Below are 16,669 nucleotides of genomic sequence, written 5' to 3'. Positions count from 1 at the left end.
TATGGATAACAAAGTTTGGAGTGTGCTTTATTACTATGCCCAATGTTTCATTTCATCATGTAATGAGCAACCCTGAGTGTATAAATTACAAGGATGATGGGTAGTCTGCGTATCTGCTCGCTTAATATATGTGGTCTCAATGACAGGAGAAAGCGGGGCATGCTAGCCAAACAGCTGCGCTATATGCAGCTTGATTTGTTATGCCTTCAGGAGACCCATATACCGTGGAACAAGCGGTGGTGGCTGAGGGATCTTGGGCTTGAGGTGTTGGCGTGTACCCGGCAGGGCACAACAATTAAGGGGGTGGCTATCTTAGCCAGGCACGGGTTGGGTCCTTGTAAATGAATCAAAGTAGATAATCTGGGTCGTTGGGCAATTGCTGAAATCATAGTGAATCTCCTATGTCGCTCTGCTCAATTTATGGATCTAATTTAGATGATCCGGATATTTTAATCTTTCTAAGCATTGAACTTGCCCTATGGTCGCACCCTTTAAAACTTTGTAGCGATTTTAATATCCATTTAGATAGTAAGTTTGATTAATGTGATACTTCTCCATATCAAGGTAGGAAAGCTAGAGTTTTGTAAAGCCCTTCAAGGATTGGTGAAAGAACATGGGCTGCTTGATAGCTGGCATAAACTCAAATGACCCGACCCTGGGTTTACATTTTACTCAGCTCCCCACAATAAGTTAGTTTGGTTGGACTATTTTTTTTTATCTAGTCAACTGGTTGAGACAAGTAAGATTGAGATCTTTCCGAGAATTATCTCAGATCACAACCCTTTAACGATTGAGATTCCATTGAGGGGCTTTTCAAAGGTTAAGAGGCCTTGGACCTTAGAAAGTAAACTCTTGATGGACGAGGTATATTGTACCCATATGGCTAAATGGATTGAGGAATTTTTCTCTATTAATCGCAATACAGCCTCAGTCTGTATTGTGTGGGATGCTTTCAAACAGCTGTCTGAGGGGAGACACTAAACTTTTCCACGGCCCGTCAAAAAACAATACACAAAGAAATCAAAAACTGGGTAGAACAATTAAGGTCAGCGGAGTGGCAATTAATGAGTAGAATCCAGGGGGATATAAGCATAGAGGAATGTCATCAACGTATTGCCATCATAAAATCTAAAAAGCATCGTCATTTTGGCGCAGAGGTGGCAGCCAAATATATGCAGCATAGAGCTGAGTCATATGAGCTGGGGAAAAACACAGGCAGGGTATTAGCCAAACGACTGCAACAATGTGAAGTAGCCAGTCATATCTGCAAAATTAAGGATCCTGTAGGGCAGGTCCAGGATTCTCCGGCAGGAATTCTGAATGTCTTTCAGAAATGTTATAGTCAACTTTATTCTGAGGGACCTGCCTTGACAGGGATAGATTCTTTGGAAGATTTTGTTAATGGTATGGAAAAAACGAAGGTCACTCAGGATCAAAATGAGACACTTGAAACCCAGCTTACCTGGGAAGAAATAGATCTTGCAATAACCTCTTTAGCCATGAGTAAGGCTTTCGGTCCGGACGGCATTCCCCTGGAATTTTATAGGACATTTCGTCAAGTACTTAAGCATGATATTATGCTCTTATTTGAACAGGCTCGAAAAAATCATATTCTGATTCTTGGCGGAAGACAACTATTATCGTTTTTAGGGAAAACGATAAACCAGAACTCAATCCAGCATCCAATAGACCTATAACTTTGATCAATTGTGATAGTAATTTCTACTCAAAGCTTTTGGCAATTAGACTTGGAAAGGTTATTACCCCTTTGGTTTCTTTACGCCAACATGGCTTTATCCCAGGAAGGGGCTCATCGGATCATGTCCGCCGGGTAATAGCCCTTCTCAATTGGGCACAGGCCACGGTGTCACCGCTGGGGGTTCTCCTCTTGGACGCTGAGAAAGCGTTTGATAGGGTCTCCTGACGGTTCCTGTGGTCTGTCCTATGTGGGAAGGGGCTAGGTGGGGGCTTTGTACAAGCTGTTAAGGCAATGTATTTTTCTCCAGAGGCGGTGATCCGGATTTCAGGGCAAGATTCCAAGCCATTTTCTATCAGCAGAAGCACGAGGCAGGGGTGTCCTTGTTCACCCTCACTTTTTACCCTGTATATTGACCCCTTAATAAGAAAGCTTGAGCTAAGTATCCATATTATAGCGGTCAGGATTGGGGAGGTCGAGTACAGGGCATTGGCATACGCAGACGATATTGCAGTACTTACGAGTGATGTTGTCTCTGTCTTTCCAGTAGTGAAAGATCTAGCAGATCAGTTTGGCGCTCTTTCGGGGCACAAGCTGAATGTGGATAAGACTCAAATTCTCTGTTCAGGTATGATCTGCCCCTCAGACTTTCCAGTTGTTTCAGAGGCTAACTATTTGGGTATTACAATTACAGCCGCGATTGATAGAATACTCGACTTAAATATCAGTCCAATAATTGAAATCGCTAATCAGAAATTGGAGAAGTTGGATCACTTACACTTTTCTCTTTTTGGGCAAAGTAATGTGATTAAGATGTCGATCTTACCCAAACTTCTGTATCTTTTTAGGACCATCCCTCTTGAGTTTTCTTCTTCCTGTTTTGTAAGGCTAGAAAGGATATGTTCTAGGTTTCTTTGGGGTTATCGTAGGTCCAGAAGAGCGGCCAAACAGATGATTCTCCCAAGACAGCGTGGGGGTATGACTTTTCCCAGCTTTCTACTTTATTATTGGCCCGCTATTTTACATCATATGGCCATCTTACTAGTTGGTGCTAAGGCTGATATATCAATGGAGTATAGCCCGTCTATATACAAACTGGGGTTGGAGAACCAAGCTAAGGGCTGTCTGGTTTCAGTTCTCGAACCTAGTTATTATAAAAAGACCAGATTTAAAATCGTGAGAGCAGCATAAAAGGTGTGGAAACAGGTTTGGCGGAAGCTTAAGATTCCTAATTTGAATGCCTACACTCACTTTTTAGCTCCAGTTACGCTGCCACCAATCTTTTGGGATCGGGTTACTTTTGAGTGGGCTAATAAGGGTACTTATTCGCTGGGGGATTTTTATAGAGATGGGCAATTAGCAACATTTGCAAAATTGCAGGAAGAATACGGTCTCTGTAGGGGTGATTTTTTTAAAGTATTTGCTGATTCAGAGCTTCCTGGGGGAAAATATGCGCAGAACGGCTTCAAACTTTGAAAAGATACCCCTGGTGGAAGCTGTTCAAAAGAAGTCCAGGGAAGGTTTATCATATCTTGCTTGATTCCTTCCCTGATGATATGGTAGCACACTCAGATAAATGGGCAAGCAAGTGTGGGGAGGAAGTAATGAACATTGAGAACTCCCTGTCCCTACGAGCCAGATTTTGATTACTGGGAGCCTCAGGAGTCAACACTTTATGTCAGTCTTTGATCTGTATTATACCCCCGCAAAGATTGCCAAATGGAGGGGAATGAGGGGAAGGAAATGTAATAAATGTGGCCTCCAGGCAGCGGATACTGTACATATGTTCTATTCCAGTCCAAAACTGGCTATTTGTATACATGATATAGAAACATTCTTGACTACTACTTTGGGGGTATCAGTCTCTGTTAAACCAGCTCTTCTTATTCTGGGAGTAGGGAATAATACTGAAGTGGGTAGTAGGGTAAGATCTGAGACAGGCTTTGTGTTCATGGCTTTGGCTATCACCCGCCTGTGTATTACTTCTAAATGGATCAGTGCTGACCCTTCAACTTTCTCTAACTGGCGCGCAAGGCTATTTGCTACATACAATATCGAATCTTCAATTTATAAATTAAGAGGCCGTAGGAAGAAAGCGTTGGGACAACGAATTTGGGCTCCTATTGCGAACCTGGTCTGTTAAAGGAGAAGGAGGGCTACGTGTAATTCCTTGCTGTTTTTCTACTCTAATGTTTGATCTGTCTATTCGCTTTTCTTTTGTCAATGAAATGATATAAGGAAATACTGAATTATTTAAATCTCCCAAAAATATCAGTGGTATGAATATAGTGGTATGCATTCTTTTGCAATGGCTATTCAATATGGTCTGGAGGCTTGACAACCTGAATATTTTGTTGAACTGTATAATCATCGATTGTTGTATTGCTTGTTGTATGGTCATATCTACCCTCTCTTCTTTACAGGTCTGTCAGTGCACCATGTTTCATTGTATTAGCAGTATTATTGTTTTGTGTGTATGCTTTATTCAAGGGAACAAAACAAATTTAGAAAACCCAATAAAACATTTAAAAAATAACAAATACCACCACCACCAATACCACCAATGCCAACACCAATCCCACCACCAATACTACTACCACCAAAACTACCACCACCAATACCACCACCACCACCAATATCACCAATACCACCACCACCACAACCACTACGACCACCAATACCAATAAAACCGATACCACCACCACTAATACCAAAACCACCACCACCAATACTACCACCACTACCCCCAATACCACCAATACCCCCAATACCACCACCACCAATACCATCACCTCCGATAATACAACCATCAATACCCCCAATATCACCACCAATACCACCATCAATACCACCACCACCAATTCCACCACCAATACCACCACCACCCATACCACTACCACGAATACCACGAATACCACCACCACCAATACCACCACCACCAATACCACCACCACCAGTACCAATACCACTAATACCAACACCAAAACCACTGCCAACAATACCAATGCCACCACCAATACCAATTCCAGTGCCACCAATATCACCACAGATAACACAACACCAATACCACCACCACCAATACCAATACCACCACCACCAATAACAAAACCACCAATACCACCACCTCAAATACCAATACCACCACCAATACCAAAACCACCACCACTACCACCAATACCACCACCTGTACCACCACCACAAATACCACCACCACTAATATTAATACTGCCAATACCACCTCCACCAATACCCCCAAATCCCTCAACTCCACCAATACCACCACCACAATTACCTCCACCACCACCCCGAATACCATTAACACCAATACCTCCACCACCAATCCCACCACCAATGCCACAAATTCCACCAATACTACCACTACCAATACCACCACAACCAACAATACCACCATCACGAATACCATGACCACCACTAATACTGCCACCAATACCACCACCACCATCAATACCACCACTGCCACCAATACTACCATCACCACCAATACCACCACAACCAATACCACCACCACCAATAATACCAATTCAACCACTAATATCACCACCAATACCACCACCACCACCAATTCCACTACCTTCACCAAAACCACCACCACCACCAATACCACCACCACTACCAATACCACCACCACCAATACCAACAACAATACCACCAATAACACCAATACCACCACCAATACTACAACCACCACCACCAATATCACCACCAATACCACCATCACCAATACCACCGCCACCACCAATACCACCAGCACCAATACTACCACCACCACCAATACAACCACCACAAATACCACCACCAATACTATCACCAAAACCAATACAAATACCACAACCAATACAAATACCACCACCACAGACAAGATGGGGGCTGCGATGCTCGCTGAGTGAGCTGACTCTTGGTGCTCTCCTGAGCAATATCCCCCCTCTACGTACGTGGCTTGAGGTGGTGTGGCTGTGGAGGAAAAAGAATTGCCGTGCTCTCGGGCATGATTTGGCACTCGTGGTTGTGGCGTCTGGAGCTGCCAGCACCTTCACGCTTGGCTTGTACAAGTCCTCTCTTCTGGGCAGCGGTCTCCACAATTCGGTCCTGCCCGATAACCCCAATGGCACCAAAGACGATGGGAAAGGGGTCCAAGTCCTGGGAAGATCGCACCTAATTCTACTAAAGGGGATACCGAGACATGCCGGTCGGCTGCAGGCGCCCCTGTTAGCTGGACAGGAACAGGAGGAACCACCGGCAGAGCGGGTGGAGGAGGCACCTCTGCTCACGCCCGTCAGACAGTCTCTTCAATGTTCAAGGCGCAAAGTCAGAAAAATAAAAATGCTCAAGATGCGGTATCTGGAGTCAAATCTTCAGTGAAATGAGCAGCGTCCCCTGTATCACCGGCAGAACTTGAAACTCCCGGTCTTCCAGATGAGGCGCTGAGTGAAGGTACTGTGACCTCTTTCAGGACAGATTCTGGTGATTTAGCTGCAAGCAGCACTGGTGGGGTGGCGGGGCAGGTCATGCTAAGTGGAGGAACCGATTTAGCTGGATTTGAAGCAAGTCAGGATGAGCTAGTTGTGACTTTGGAGCCAGGAACTATTGGAAGTGAAAAAATGGTTAAAGTGCAAGAACAATGCAAGAACCCAATGCAAGAACAATGCCTTGTGGGTAATGTAGTCTCTCGAGGTGGGGGCCAGGGGAGTGCGTTGAGTGCATTGATTTCAGATTCAATGGCAACGAAACCTCTCTCTGACCTCCAAGATGAAGAAACTCGTGCTCTGGGCCCAGTGAATGAGGGGGACTCAGGGGATAGATTTTATTCTATGTGGGAACCCTCTATCTCTTCAGGGGATGAAAGCCCTGGTAGGGATTGGGCGGAGGATGAGAGTGATGCAAGCAGTATCCGCTTGGGCGAGGGATAGTTTGGAGAGAGCTCTCCTCATATCTCTGCAACTGTTCGAAAAAGGGAACTTGGCACCCCTGCTCTAGACAAGGTCTCTGGCTTTGCAGACTCAATGGTCTGGGACTACTCTTTCTCTCCTAAACTGGATGGAAATGGCGCAACCGATGGAGTGACAGCCTTAGGACCCCCAAGCTTAAATCAAGCTATGTCAAGTGAAATTACCTTCTCTACCATCTACCAGAGTATTTTGGCTCACAGGGAGGAGACTCGTGTGGAGAGTTCACGCACCCAGGGGGCTTACCGTAAATTGGAGAATTCAATATGCAGGGTGGATAAGACCTGTTCTGACTTTGCCGCTAGAATTGGAGAAGCGGAAGTAAGAATCTCCACACTGGAGGATGAACTTGTAGCGCAAAAGGCCCTTACTCATTCCTTGGAAGCCCAGAAGATGGATACATTATGGAAACTGATGGACCTTGAGAATCGGTCAAGAAGGAATAATCTGCGGATATTGGGCATCCTAGAAGGCAAGGATGGCACAGATGCTCACCAGTTCGTCATGGAACTTTTTAGCAAAGCATTCCCTGATTTGAAGCAATGGGACTGGAAAACTGAGCTTCAGAGGGCCCATCGGTTCCCTTTCAATCAACGCAAAAAGACTGGTCAAGTTTCTGAAAAGCCCCGTGTATGTTGGTCTGCCTTAATAACTTTTTGGCCCAAGAGGCATTATATGATTTCGCTAGGCCAGATATGAAAAGTGTAGGGAAGGGGTGTGATTTTTTTGTGAGACCTGACTATTGCCAGGCAACAGTTGAGAAAAGATGGCAGCTTCGCCAATTAATTTCTACGATTTCAGGAAATAGGGGCTCAGGTGTTTTTGCTTAACCCTGCTAAGCTGAAAGTGGTTTTTAAGGGGGAGGTGAATTTTTTTCTTTCTGAAGCTTCAGCAAAGGATGTTTTGCACACATTGTAGGATAGGCAGGGGGTGCATGCTGAGTTACTTATGTTTATGCTGATGTTCGTGCTGGCTTATGCTGGTTTAAAAGTAGCCTTTTCTAAATCTGTTTTGGACCTATATTGGTGGTGGGGATTTTTTTTTCCTTTCGTGGCGTGGGGGTGGGAGCTCAGGAGTGAGGGGGGTCTGAGCCAGCTCTCCATCACAGAGGACCGGTGATCCTTACGCCTCGCAAGGTGGGTGGTAAGGAGGGGTTTTGTTGGGGGTCAGGGAGGTCAAGGGTCAAGGGTGTGGGGTGGGATGGGGAGGGGGAGCATTTTGGGGGGTTTGTTTTGTTCTCTTTTGTTTCGTTATTGTGCTGCTATATGGATAACAAAGTTTGGAGTGTGCTTTATTACTATGCCCAATGTTTCATTTCATCATGTAATGAGCAACCCTGAGTGTATAAATTACAAGGATGATGGGTAGTCTGCGTATCTGCTCGCTTAATATATGTGGTCTCAATGACAGGAGAAAGCGGGGCATGCTAGCCAAACAGCTGCGCTATATGCAGCTTGATTTGTTATGCCTTCAGGAGACCCATATACCGTGGAACAAGCGGTGGTGGCTGAGGGATCTTGGGCTTGAGGTGTTGGCGTGTACCCGGCAGGGCACAACAATTAAGGGGGTGGCTATCTTAGCCAGGCACGGGTTGGGTCCTTGTAAATGAATCAAAGTAGATAATCTGGGTCGTTGGGCAATTGCTGAAATCATAGTGAATCTCCTATGTCGCTCTGCTCAATTTATGGATCTAATTTAGATGATCCGGATATTTTAATCTTTCTAAGCATTGAACTTGCCCTATGGTCGCACCCTTTAAAACTTTGTAGCGATTTTAATATCCATTTAGATAGTAAGTTTGATTAATGTGATACTTCTCCATATCAAGGTAGGAAAGCTAGAGTTTTGTAAAGCCCTTCAAGGATTGGTGAAAGAACATGGGCTGCTTGATAGCTGGCATAAACTCAAATGACCCGACCCTGGGTTTACATTTTACTCAGCTCCCCACAATAAGTTAGTTTGGTTGGACTATTTTTTTTTATCTAGTCAACTGGTTGAGACAAGTAAGATTGAGATCTTTCCGAGAATTATCTCAGATCACAACCCTTTAACGATTGAGATTCCATTGAGGGGCTTTTCAAAGGTTAAGAGGCCTTGGACCTTAGAAAGTAAACTCTTGATGGACGAGGTATATTGTACCCATATGGCTAAATGGATTGAGGAATTTTTCTCTATTAATCGCAATACAGCCTCAGTCTGTATTGTGTGGGATGCTTTCAAACAGCTGTCTGAGGGGAGACACTAAACTTTTCCACGGCCCGTCAAAAAACAATACACAAAGAAATCAAAAACTGGGTAGAACAATTAAGGTCAGCGGAGTGGCAATTAATGAGTAGAATCCAGGGGGATATAAGCATAGAGGAATGTCATCAACGTATTGCCATCATAAAATCTAAAAAGCATCGTCATTTTGGCGCAGAGGTGGCAGCCAAATATATGCAGCATAGAGCTGAGTCATATGAGCTGGGGAAAAACACAGGCAGGGTATTAGCCAAACGACTGCAACAATGTGAAGTAGCCAGTCATATCTGCAAAATTAAGGATCCTGTAGGGCAGGTCCAGGATTCTCCGGCAGGAATTCTGAATGTCTTTCAGAAATGTTATAGTCAACTTTATTCTGAGGGACCTGCCTTGACAGGGATAGATTCTTTGGAAGATTTTGTTAATGGTATGGAAAAAACGAAGGTCACTCAGGATCAAAATGAGACACTTGAAACCCAGCTTACCTGGGAAGAAATAGATCTTGCAATAACCTCTTTAGCCATGAGTAAGGCTTTCGGTCCGGACGGCATTCCCCTGGAATTTTATAGGACATTTCGTCAAGTACTTAAGCATGATATTATGCTCTTATTTGAACAGGCTCGAAAAAATCATATTCTGATTCTTGGCGGAAGACAACTATTATCGTTTTTAGGGAAAACGATAAACCAGAACTCAATCCAGCATCCAATAGACCTATAACTTTGATCAATTGTGATAGTAATTTCTACTCAAAGCTTTTGGCAATTAGACTTGGAAAGGTTATTACCCCTTTGGTTTCTTTACGCCAACATGGCTTTATCCCAGGAAGGGGCTCATCGGATCATGTCCGCCGGGTAATAGCCCTTCTCAATTGGGCACAGGCCACGGTGTCACCGCTGGGGGTTCTCCTCTTGGACGCTGAGAAAGCGTTTGATAGGGTCTCCTGACGGTTCCTGTGGTCTGTCCTATGTGGGAAGGGGCTAGGTGGGGGCTTTGTACAAGCTGTTAAGGCAATGTATTTTTCTCCAGAGGCGGTGATCCGGATTTCAGGGCAAGATTCCAAGCCATTTTCTATCAGCAGAAGCACGAGGCAGGGGTGTCCTTGTTCACCCTCACTTTTTACCCTGTATATTGACCCCTTAATAAGAAAGCTTGAGCTAAGTATCCATATTATAGCGGTCAGGATTGGGGAGGTCGAGTACAGGGCATTGGCATACGCAGACGATATTGCAGTACTTACGAGTGATGTTGTCTCTGTCTTTCCAGTAGTGAAAGATCTAGCAGATCAGTTTGGCGCTCTTTCGGGGCACAAGCTGAATGTGGATAAGACTCAAATTCTCTGTTCAGGTATGATCTGCCCCTCAGACTTTCCAGTTGTTTCAGAGGCTAACTATTTGGGTATTACAATTACAGCCGCGATTGATAGAATACTCGACTTAAATATCAGTCCAATAATTGAAATCGCTAATCAGAAATTGGAGAAGTTGGATCACTTACACTTTTCTCTTTTTGGGCAAAGTAATGTGATTAAGATGTCGATCTTACCCAAACTTCTGTATCTTTTTAGGACCATCCCTCTTGAGTTTTCTTCTTCCTGTTTTGTAAGGCTAGAAAGGATATGTTCTAGGTTTCTTTGGGGTTATCGTAGGTCCAGAAGAGCGGCCAAACAGATGATTCTCCCAAGACAGCGTGGGGGTATGACTTTTCCCAGCTTTCTACTTTATTATTGGCCCGCTATTTTACATCATATGGCCATCTTACTAGTTGGTGCTAAGGCTGATATATCAATGGAGTATAGCCCGTCTATATACAAACTGGGGTTGGAGAACCAAGCTAAGGGCTGTCTGGTTTCAGTTCTCGAACCTAGTTATTATAAAAAGACCAGATTTAAAATCGTGAGAGCAGCATAAAAGGTGTGGAAACAGGTTTGGCGGAAGCTTAAGATTCCTAATTTGAATGCCTACACTCACTTTTTAGCTCCAGTTACGCTGCCACCAATCTTTTGGGATCGGGTTACTTTTGAGTGGGCTAATAAGGGTACTTATTCGCTGGGGGATTTTTATAGAGATGGGCAATTAGCAACATTTGCAAAATTGCAGGAAGAATACGGTCTCTGTAGGGGTGATTTTTTTAAAGTATTTGCTGATTCAGAGCTTCCTGGGGGAAAATATGCGCAGAACGGCTTCAAACTTTGAAAAGATACCCCTGGTGGAAGCTGTTCAAAAGAAGTCTAGGGAAGGTTTATCATATCTTGCTTGATTCCTTCCCTGATGATATGGTAGCACACTCAGATAAATGGGCAAGCAAGTGTGGGGAGGAAGTAATGAACATTGAGAACTCCCTGTCCCTACGAGCCAGATTTTGATTACTGGGAGCCTCAGGAGTCAACACTTTATGTCAGTCTTTGATCTGTATTATACCCCCGCAAAGATTGCCAAATGGAGGGGAATGAGGGGAAGGAAATGTAATAAATGTGGCCTCCAGGCAGCGGATACTGTACATATGTTCTATTCCAGTCCAAAACTGGCTATTTGTATACATGATATAGAAACATTCTTGACTACTACTTTGGGGGTATCAGTCTCTGTTAAACCAGCTCTTCTTATTCTGGGAGTAGGGAATAATACTGAAGTGGGTAGTAGGGTAAGATCTGAGACAGGCTTTGTGTTCATGGCTTTGGCTATCACCCGCCTGTGTATTACTTCTAAATGGATCAGTGCTGACCCTTCAACTTTCTCTAACTGGCGCGCAAGGCTATTTGCTACATACAATATCGAATCTTCAATTTATAAATTAAGAGGCCGTAGGAAGAAAGCGTTGGGACAACGAATTTGGGCTCCTATTGCGAACCTGGTCTGTTAAAGGAGAAGGAGGGCTACGTGTAATTCCTTGCTGTTTTTCTACTCTAATGTTTGATCTGTCTATTCGCTTTTCTTTTGTCAATGAAATGATATAAGGAAATACTGAATTATTTAAATCTCCCAAAAATATCAGTGGTATGAATATAGTGGTATGCATTCTTTTGCAATGGCTATTCAATATGGTCTGGAGGCTTGACAACCTGAATATTTTGTTGAACTGTATAATCATCGATTGTTGTATTGCTTGTTGTATGGTCATATCTACCCTCTCTTCTTTACAGGTCTGTCAGTGCACCATGTTTCATTGTATTAGCAGTATTATTGTTTTGTGTGTATGCTTTATTCAAGGGAACAAAACAAATTTAGAAAACCCAATAAAACATTTAAAAAATAACAAATACCACCACCACCAATACCACCAATGCCAACACCAATCCCACCACCAATACTACTACCACCAAAACTACCACCACCAATACCACCACCACCACCAATATCACCAATACCACCACCACCACAACCACTACGACCACCAATACCAATAAAACCGATACCACCACCACTAATACCAAAACCACCACCACCAATACTACCACCACTACCCCCAATACCACCAATACCCCCAATACCACCACCACCAATACCATCACCTCCGATAATACAACCATCAATACCCCCAATATCACCACCAATACCACCATCAATACCACTACCACCAATTCCATCACCAATACCACCACCAATACCACCACTACCACAATACCATCACCACCAATACCACCATCACCATCAATACCACCACCAATACCACCACCATCAATACCACCACCACCACCAATACAAACACCACAACCAATGCCACCACCACCAATAATACCAGTTACACCACCAGTACCACCACCACCACCAATACCACAGCCATACCCATACAACCACCATCAATACCACCACCAATACCACCACCACCACCACTACCACCAAAACCACCACCACCAATACCACCACTAAATCCACTACCACCAATACCACTACCACCACCAATACCAATAGCACCAATACCGCCACCGATATCACTACCAACACCACCAATATCACCACCGATACCACTACAACCAATACCCCCACCACCAATACCACTACCACCACCACCAATACCACCACCAACAACAGTACTATCACCACCAATACCTCTGCCACCACCATCAATACCACCACCAATACAACCACCTTCATAACCAGTACAAATACAACCACTAATACCAATACCACCACCACCAATATCATGAATACCAACACCACCAACAATACCACCACCAATAATACCACCACCCATACCACCACCACCACCAACATCATTACTACTAACAATACCACCGCCTCCAATACAAAATTACACCAATACCACCACCACCAATACCTATACAACCACCACCAAAACCACCACCCCTAATACCACTACCTCCAATACCACCACCACCAATACCACCATCACCAATATCACCACCACCACCAATACCACCACCACTGCTAATACAACCACCAATTCCATCTCCACCACCAATACCACCACAATCAATACCGCCACCAATACCACCACCAATACCTCCAATACCCCACCACCAATACCACCACTAATACCAATACCACCACCAAAACCACCAATATCACCATCACCAATACCACCACCAATACAATCAATACCACTACCACCAATACCACCACCATCACCACCAATTCAAATACCACCACCAATACGAATAGCACCACTAACAATACCACCAACAACATCAATACCACCAATACCAATACCACCACCACCACTACCACTAACATCACCAATACCACTACCAACAACAAAACCACCACCAACAACAATACCATCAACACCAATACCACCGCCACCAATACCAATACCACCACCACCAATACCACCACCAGCAATACCTCCACCAATACCAATACCAATACCACCACCACCAATACCAATAATAAAACCACCATCAATACCAATGCCACCACCAATACCACCATCAATACCAACACTACCAATGCCACCAACACCACCAATACCACCACCATCAATAATACCACCACCAATACCCCCAATACCACCAACAATACCATCACCACCACCAATACCACCACAATCAATACCACCACCAATACCACCGCCAATACCTCCAATAACACACTCCTCCGTGGAGGAGTGTGGCTCAATGGTTAGAGCAGCAGACCCTGAAGCAGAGTTCTGGCCAGGGACCAGGGTTCGATTCCCGCCTCGGCTCGGCGGGGCTCGGGCTCAATTTCCTCGGACCTGTCTATTCTCGCCTTGGTGCCTATTCTAATCACGGGCCCCATGCTGCAACTCTGGGCAATAGCTTGCTTAGCCTCCACACTGGCCCCAACAGCGCTAAGGATGTCTGGCTTCACCCTGGGAATGCCCAGGGGTGGACACTTCACAGGGAAAGCAAGGAGAGGTTTGTTAGAAATGGGGGTCCCTAGTTGGCACAGGTATGCACTTGCGACAATCAGGGACTCTCAATTCTAAGTCAGAGTAAGGGGATCACCCTTTCAAATAACCCCTGCTCACCCTTCAGTTAGTGTGGCGCAAGCAGTCAAGACTATTCTCAGGGCGTCATAGGTTAAGCATTTGTGAACACATACAGTAATGCAATGACACACCACAAATGGACACCAGTCAAGGTTATATCAAAAATAGTTCTCTTTATATAAGGCTTAGCACAAGACCAGAATAACGATTAAAAATGACCACAGTATGATTTCAAAGTTCAATGTTCTTGCAAAAAGGCTTAAAATGCAAAAATAGGCTTCTGTTACTCAATTCTGCTTCTTTTCAGGCTTTGTACGGTTCCTACCTGGGTGTACGACTCGTCCGCATTAAAAACAACGAAAGTACGAGTCAAACAATCGGTGCGGACTCCGGGGTCCGGGACGTGCACGCTGCTGTGAGAACAGAACAAAGTACCTTAAGTTTGTGGGGTCCGCGACGGACAGTGCGGGACAAGTTGATGGGTCCGGGTCGTAGTTCGGCAGCGTACTCGGTCGGGTCCGGTCGCGGCGTCGGGATGCTGCGTTGGTACGGGACCTTCAGGGATACATGCGGATGATCCGGATCAGCTTGCAGAGTCCGTGGCGTCGGCGTTCGAGCCATACCTTCGGTGCGGATGGCGGCGACACTTCTCGGCGCCGTACTGCGTACGGGGAGGATCAGCGTACTGCGGCTTCTCGGCTCTGAGTACGGCACGGTTCATTACGTTAGCAGTGTACGGACCGTACCTGCGGGACGATGGAGCTTGGGTCCGGCGTACAGGGTTCGGCAGCCAGGAATGTGCGTCTCGAATCGGCGGGGAAGGTTAGGTGCAATGCAGCCGGGAGGGATACGGTGCGTACTAATGCTTTTGGATCAGCGTAGACGTACGGTGCCAGGTGGTAAAGACACGGCTTCGCGGCGGATGTAGTATGAGGTGTACTGGGGCCAAATCCAGCGGGAAACAAGCACAGATCATCCAGGCAACTCAATTTTAGAAGGCAGAGGAGTCCAATGGTCCTGGGACTCAGTTCAGGGGGCAAGCTCTTCTTCCAAGCCCTTGGAGATAGTTGAAAAACAAAGTACAAAGTCTCTTTCAGTCTTTTCCTCTCCTTTCTCAGCAAGGCACCAACTGCAGGCCAATCCCCCAGGTCAGGGAAAGTTACTCCTCCTTCAGCTTCTTCCAGGTCCTTCTGGTCAGGCAGAGTTCCTTCGTCGTTCAATCAGGATCTGATTTCTTAGCAGCAGGGCTCCTACTTTTATACTAAGTTTCTTTTGTCTTTACAGGCCAGGGGGGCCTTTGCATAATCCCAGTCCAGTTCTTTTCAGTGAGGAGCACTTTGTTATTGGGATTCTGGCTTCTTCTTTCAGCAGGCAGGGCAGAGACATCAGACGCTCCACAGGGGGTGGAGCCAGCATTGTGGAGGCAGAGCACTGCCCTATTCAGAGTCAAGGTGCACTCCTCCCACCCATCCTGGTGTAATCTTCCTATTCACCACCTGGCAGCCCCAGCCTGTCTCCTGGAACTTCCCAGCCCTGTCACTCAAGCTACACACAAAGAAGATAGCCCTCCCCTCCAGAGGCGGACTGAAATGGTTAGGCACGCAGAGGCTAACTTTCTAAAAGTAGCATTTGCAAACCCAGGATATTAAAATAACCTTTACTAAAAGATGTATTTTATTATTCTGAGTTCAGGCATACTAAACATGAATTTCTACCATGCTTCCTGAGCCTGCTAGGATTATAGTTTGTTATAATCTAGCAGCCCATTCTGGCCTATGGAGAGCAGGTAGCCTTACAATAGTGAAAAACGAAAATGGCTATAATTCACTATTAGGACATGCCACACACCTCAGGGCATGTCCTACCTTATCCTTACAATGCACCCTGCCCGAGGGCCTACCATAGGGGTGACTAATATGAAGGTAAGGGAAGGTTTAGGGACTGGCAAGTGGGGACACTTGCCCAGTCAGCATGACAGTACCAGGCTGCATGCAGGTTCTGCAATGGCAGACCTTAGACACATTTTACCAGGCTGCTTCTGTGGGTGGCACAACCAGTGCTGCAAGCCCACTAGCAGCATTTGGACATACAAGCCCTTGGCACCCCTGGTGCACTCTACTAGGGACTGATAGTAAACCAAATAAGCCAAACATGGAAGTCAATTCACATAATACATTTTACCATAGGGAGCACTTGCACTGTGGCACTGGATGGCAGTGGCACAGTGCCCTGAGCAGCTAACACCAGCACAAAAATACATTGAGGCACAAACAAAAATGGAAGGGTGACCCACGCCAATGGTGCCAGGTCTAACACGTGTCCCCTCCAGCTGAAATGTGGGGAGAACTACCCTACC

This window comes from Triturus cristatus, chromosome 2_2 (assembly GCF_964204655.1).
Source record: "Triturus cristatus chromosome 2_2, aTriCri1.1, whole genome shotgun sequence".
In the NCBI taxonomy this organism is placed as follows: Eukaryota; Metazoa; Chordata; class Amphibia; order Caudata; family Salamandridae; genus Triturus; species Triturus cristatus.
This window is presented reverse-complemented; position numbering follows the sequence as displayed.